The sequence below is a fragment of the Rutidosis leptorrhynchoides genome, chromosome 9, assembly GCF_046630445.1.
Source record: "Rutidosis leptorrhynchoides isolate AG116_Rl617_1_P2 chromosome 9, CSIRO_AGI_Rlap_v1, whole genome shotgun sequence".
NCBI lineage: Eukaryota > Viridiplantae > Streptophyta > Magnoliopsida > Asterales > Asteraceae > Rutidosis > Rutidosis leptorrhynchoides.
Window position 1 is genome coordinate 274,261,813 of NC_092341.1, and position 7,056 is coordinate 274,268,868.

The 7,056-nt window shown below is 30.9% G+C and overlaps 1 long non-coding RNA gene across 9 annotated transcripts; it reads right to left on the minus strand.

Annotated features, from left to right (window-relative positions):
• Nucleotides 1–662: 662 nt before the first annotated feature.
• On the minus strand, nucleotides 663–6,714 carry LOC139866203 (uncharacterized). 9 transcript variants are annotated; one of them, XR_011765297.1, is made up of 10 exons: nucleotides 6,583–6,714; nucleotides 5,803–5,857; nucleotides 5,051–5,618; nucleotides 4,764–4,891; nucleotides 4,441–4,665; nucleotides 3,437–3,508; nucleotides 3,058–3,328; nucleotides 2,526–2,729; nucleotides 2,247–2,370; nucleotides 663–1,105 (listed from the first exon to the last, which is right to left on the minus strand). It is a non-coding gene; the product is annotated as an uncharacterized lncRNA (long non-coding RNA). The 9 variants fall into 9 exon arrangements; XR_011765296.1 differs by having other exon boundaries at nucleotides 4,764–4,908; XR_011765302.1 differs by adding an exon at nucleotides 1,641–1,698 and having other exon boundaries at nucleotides 4,764–5,618.
• Nucleotides 6,715–7,056: the final 342 nt, after the last annotated feature.

Here is a 7,056-nt window from a genome sequence, read left to right on the forward strand (position 1 = left end):
AACCCTAAACACTAAACCCTAAACCATAAAACCCTAAACTTTATACCATAAATTCTAAAATTAAACCCTAAACTCTAAAGTCTAAACTCTAAACCATAAACCCTAAACACTAAACCATAAACCCTATACACTAAATCCTAAACCCTAAACCCTAAGCATAAATTCTAAAATCTTAACCCTAAAGCCTAAATCCTAAACTGTAAACCATTAAAAAGAATACAAAACATATACTTTCACAGTTTTTCGATTGATCATCTTTGATAGTAAAGACCCGCGATACAGGTTCATAGATCGTTGTCAATTGATCATTTTTGATTGCTAGCTTAATTTAATTACATTTTACAATGTGTTAGTACCATGAGCTCATATACAAGATGAATACAAAACATAGTTCATGCGGATGGAGACACAAGATATTCGTACATATTAGAAGACCCCAATTAATTTTTAAGTAATCTTTTAATAAAAATTGACAAATTGTAAACTATTCTTTTATAGTACAACTCCAATTATGAATTTATTTAAGACCCGCAGATTCGCGGGTTTCGGCAATAAAATTATAAATAAAAATAGATTTTGTTATTTATTAAACACATAAAGCACCAATGATTTATAAAAAACTAATGAAGATCAATAATTTATTTAAACCAAATACACTATGTAAAATAAGTAGAATGCAAACATGAAATGAAAAATATAGATAGTTAGAAATGGCTAAAATTAATTCCAATGTTAACGCCGAGTTGGTAATAATTTTGACCAATTATTTAACGGTGGAAGAATAATTATTTGGAGCTAAGTATTTCTATGTCGACTCTTCCACACATTCTTTAATGCAAAAAAAAAACGTTTGAAGTAGTCATTTATGGTTAACACTGAAGCTACTTGTTTTTCTTTCAATATCTTTCGCATTTTCGTTAAACTCTTGCCATTGTTGCTTTGATTGCTACCTCTATAAATTAGCACTTTTGAATGAAGAAAAATAAGCTGCTACTGACGTACAGTTTATCATGGATGGCCTCATCAACTCCTTCGAGCATTATTTAATCGAGCTGAATACCGTATGCAACTATCCGTAAGCTATATGTTGGAGACCATTAAAAAACTGCATAAGACACTATCTGTTATCACCAACAGTTGACCATATATGTAAATAACTACAAACTGTGAAAGTAAATATGTATTATATGTATACATCATACATTTCTTTTATAGAATATGAATAAGAATATCTATCATAAGCCTACCCCTCTTAACTATCAATACCAACACTAATTATACCATTTTTAATCAGAGGCCTTATATCTTATAGGAGCATATTTCAGCGATACACTAATGTAAAATTAACCGTAGTTAATAGTACTAAATACATGTAAGAAATATAACAAAACTGTAAACAATTAGCCTTTACCAGCATGAATATAGTAATTGTAATAACATCTATGTGCGTTGCAAAACTCGACACAACCTGTTTAGCCTATTTAGCTAAATGGGTCATTTGTGTCGACTCCTCGTTAATGGTATCTACCCTAGGGTTGTAATACCCAACTCAATTAATTTTATCATGTACTGAAATATCAACACGAAACATCACAAATTCCCATCATTAAATATTTATATATGCCCCAAGTGACTCATACATTTCCTTGTGTTTCTTTAGAAACAGCATCAAAGATGCTCTATGGGCTTGAGGAACAACTGCGTATCACAAAGCATCCGTTTAATTCCAGATCAGGAACTCCATAAATATAGACACCATTAAATAGCAAATAATCAGTAACATAAAATGTATACCTATGTGCACAAAAAGTGTTAAGGTGAGATATATAATATAGATGAAATGTTATACCTATCACTAAATACTGGTTGCAACATATCACACACACCAGCAACTATAAACATTATCATATTACGTTAAAGAATGAAAAAGGTAAGTGTTAATCAGTTCATCAGTTCAGAAAAACTGAAACGGATTCAGCTTTTTTCCAGTGGTGAAAGGCATAAGGGAGTATATAAAGATGAGTAAAATGACGTAGGGTGTAGCGTAAAACGACACATTCCTGCGAGACCTTTATTCACAAAACTAGATTAGATTATGTAATAAAATTTGGACACAAGTGTTCCGGGTCAATCCAACATGTACAAAAGTTACCCATTTTGACCCATTACCCAATCCCAACCAAACATATCATCTTTTGCCACCTTTAAATAAGATAAATGAGATGCTTTTCTGATACGAAACTTACTTTGTAATTTGATGCCAACCATGGAATCATCTTTGTTATTCCCTCCAATAAGTGACTAAAAGTCTGCTGATTTTGACTTTTTCCATGATTTAGAAAGACCATCCTCATCTTCTGGGTCATTAGACTGTCCAGCGCCAAATTCATCAGTAAAACGACCAATATGGTCTACATTAACCCAGCGTAACCAAAAACAAAATAAAATATATAAAAAAGAAAACAGTGATATAATTTTCTATTTAATCCATCACAAACTTGCTAGACCATAAATTTTGCAATTACCCTATTCCCTGAAGGGGTCAACTGAATTACTTCTCTTTTTTGTTTTGTTGAAATCAACGTTTTCGTTGGAGGACCCCGATTCATCGTATCCCATGTTACTCACCAGGCTTGGCATTCTGTCTAGACTATTTGGTCTCCAGCCGACGTTAAAAGATAAATTATGTTGTTGCTGAGGTGTCCGAAATTAATTCTTTATGGTTGTAGCTGCATTGGAGGAATTTGTTAGGCAAGTGTATTTAGGATGATGATGAGAAAAATCTAATTTATTCAACTTCTACTTTATAAAAGCATATTTACGAAAATTCAACTACTTTAAATATATGGTGCCCGAATGGGTCATCCGCATTTTGATTCTACTAATTTTGAATTGAAAATGATATAAGTCAAAGTCCACAGTTCACACCATCGTTTAAAAATCAGTCCATTTTATCACAAAAAGGATTATAAGATTGACAGTAAAACTTTTAGTTTTAGCTATGCAGTTTTTAGTATACTATTTGTATTCCAAACGAAATAGCAAGTGTAAAGTTACCTGAATCTGTGGTCGGGAAGCTAGCGGTGATCAACACATTGTAGTATTGGCGGTGCATAAACAGCTAAATCCCAGTTTGTTTTTTCTATTACAGCCAAGCAGATGACATGACCAGCACCAAAGTTAAGTTCTTCCCTGATCATCGACTACCTTTTGCCTATGACTTCCATCTCGATTGTTACCTTGTTTCTTCCACTGCCAGTGTTGATGTATATCGGGTTTTTTTGGTAGGTTTACGAAACTGAGTAGTGACAAAATCAATTGGCAATGGCTATAAATAAACACAAAACACGATTAATCATCAATGACATAAGTACAAAGTTGAGTGGACATTTTTCAAATAATACGTTCAACAATTAAAATTGTAAAAAGGAAATACCAGTTGTTCAAGGGCATTATCATCGATCCTGTACACACACGAAGGTGGTCTTACGTATGAAGTCATGGTATTCTACAATGTATTTTGTAATATATGGTTAAACAGGCAGCAATACTTCCTGTAAATAATAATGCAGTGACAGGAAACAATACAATCAAAGCTAATGATTAAGCCGCCAACAATACAATACATATGAATTAATTTTGATGAACAGAAAAATGTCCAAAATTACAAAGAGAACTCTAATTGTAGATGAATTAATACAATCTAAAGATTTCGCTGAACATACAACCCTAAATTACAACCCTAAACAAACCACAATAAAAATCCCTAGCAAACTAAACAAACTGAAATTCATTATGTTCACGGCAAAAAAGACCCGCCATTTATCTAAGTTGCCATTTATCTAAGTTACCAAATGTTGAGAATTAATTTTAATACAATAGATATTTGAATAACGTAATATTTTTAAAAACAAACATCAGTTAGCAGCAGAACTAAATTGCACTAGATATTTGTAACGAACGTTCGTATGATTTGATTGCATACTAACTGTAAATTAAGATAACACCTATAGTGATTTCTTGCATAAGTTCATAATAGACTAACCCACCCATTTAAGATTATACAAAATAATCACTACCAATTGCAGTTGCCTGACCGAAGAAATACCTGTTTAGCATTCATATGGTTTTCTTGCATACTAACTTTAAATTAAAATAACACTTATATAGTGATTTATTGCATAAGATCATAATAGACTGACCCGCCCAATTAACCTTATACATTATAATCACTCCAATTGCAGTTGCCTGACTGAAATACTCCTTAAAACCTTAGCCACTCTATTACCCAATTAGATCCACCCGGTTGGACCCCACTTGTCAAGTTATTTACTACTAATATATTACTACTATATAACCCTACTAAAATGCACATTTTTAAACACCCCCACCCCTCTCAAAACACTTTTGTCAATAAGTACATATGCACATAATACTAACCTTTAAAAGAGAACTTCATGAATCCACAAGTGACGAGTGTTAAGCAACACTACAATCGCGGGTTATCGATGGTCCACAACTAAGAAAAATGTTGGGACTTGGGACTACTGTAACTGAATATAATAAAGTGAAAATAGCAAATCACTTTCAGAGGTAGTACACTTATCTAGGAAAAATGATATATAATCCCATTCATTTCTCCATCTGCATCTCAAATCCTTAAATCTACAAAAAAAAAAATAATAATAATAATAAAAATAAAATAAAATAAAAAAATGGAAAAAAAAAAAATAAAACTTAAATCTACAAATAAAACTTCTTACCAATTTTCAATATGACTTTGCGACATAAGCATGTGGCTTCGTTACATTCAGAATTCTCTCTTGAAAACCCATATGTAAAAGAATCATATTGAATTTTCTAAAATCGCATATAGGGATGTAAATATAATCTGCAAGAAGACGGGACCTGAAGTGGGCATACAATATCAAGTGGGCATACAATGAATATAATGAAATGATATACCAAGTGACATTTTTAGCCATATTTAACTCACATCTTAAAAAATTAAAATAATAAAAAAAATATAAGGTTTGGGGTTAGTCCAAACCTCTGTTAAACCATTTTGACATGTTAGCAGTCCTGCCCAATTTGCCACCTCAATAAAAAATAGCAATTGTGCAGCAATGAGTAGTCTATGTAAAAAGACAAACATACATGTATCCTTAAGTGATTTTACATGGAATGCATAAACCATAGCCATTTTTGGTGTGCTTATATTTTATCATCTTGCACCATTGAATTGTTAGCCTTGACTATTCACAACTATCCCTCATGTTTGTGTTTTGACACCATCTATCTATTCATCACATTAAAAGTTGTCTTAAATAAAAAAGAATCTATCCCATTAAAGTGTCAGCTTCTGCAATAAATTCATAAAAAAAAGCTATTTTGTAAGTAAAACTAACAGGACATAAGGACTAACCATATGAATCCTTCGAACTAACCTTCACGCAAGACTGACCTCGGTTCATTCCTTCAATATTTGTGCAGAAAATATCCAGAAATATATATACACATACCTATGCAATTGTATCAGAATATGTTCTAGCCTCATCTCTCGAAGTGCAATAGTCACAACTGACCTCAGAAAAAACATATGCTTTGTCCGGCTCAAACTAAAACATAACGTAATGATCACATTCAACATATAAATTAAAATTACAGAAACCTATTGAAGTTAGAAGAAAATGTTGCCACAACAATCGTTAAAGAGCCTAACAAAGCTACGGATATTACAACAACCTTTCAACCAACTCATTTTGTCAACTATACAGTTTGGAAGTAAATAAGAGAACCCACCTGCATTTATTTGTATCATTCTGCAACACCTTGGTTTCCCATATCACTATCAATCCTGCAATTTAGTGTTCGTTGTCAAACGTCACAAACTATAAACACCAAAAGTTAGACTTTATATATAGCACAAATGGAAACACAACACATATCATATATATATATATATATATATATATATATATATATATATATATATATATATATATATATATATATATATCAACTTCATTATATTGATATCAAAAAATCAAGTTACAAACTACCACCACAATACATGATCATTATATATTATATTATATATTCTATTATATAACTTCAATATAATAATACAAAAATATCAACTAACAACCCGAATCTTTAATCTGAACATGATGAAACCTGAAAGAGATCCAAATTGACCTCACATAAATTGAATTTTTATCATGGATTTAACCAAAATAAAAATATCATATACTTCAAAAGGAATGTCACATATTCGAAATCTTTGCATCAATATAGACATGTGATACCAAAAAACAGAATTTTGAATTAGAGTTCTTGTCGAATTCATATGAGTAACTTGAATTCATATCAGTAGAAACTTCTGATTAACATATAGAATAAATAATAACATTAGAATTAAAATCAAATAAGAATTACAATCTGTAAATTACAATAACATTTAAAAATACATCAGTCATGATAATATTTTTTAACAATCTGTATATTAAAATTGAATCGATTGTGACGGTGCAGATTAAGGAATTGAAGATGATAATGGATGACGAAGAGTCGTGGGCTTACTTGTTAATCACAATTAAAGGATTCAACAGGTTAAAAAACTAATCGGAGTGAAATTGCAAATGAAATTAAGGAATTAAAGATGATAATGGATGAAGAAGATGAATCGATAAAATAAAAGAGATTAGGTATTTGCAGGTATCCCGTATTTTTTTTAATTCAATTGAAGTTATAGTACAAGGGTATTTTATGAATGAAGTGTATATAAAATTGATTTATTAGCTAATATTTTTATTAGATGATTAATGATCGTTAGATTAAGGGGTATTGTAATGTAATTTTCTAATCTAACGATGATTAAGGGGTTTTAAAAATATTTATTAGCTAATCGAGTGTATAATAATGATAATGATTTTCTATAATCTTTAATCATAATTAGATAGGAAATCGGTTCATTATATTGCTAAATATATACGTGTAACCTTTAAAAGTAAAAGTGAGTGGGTGGGTTTCTTTGGCCCACCATGGTTGGCACGA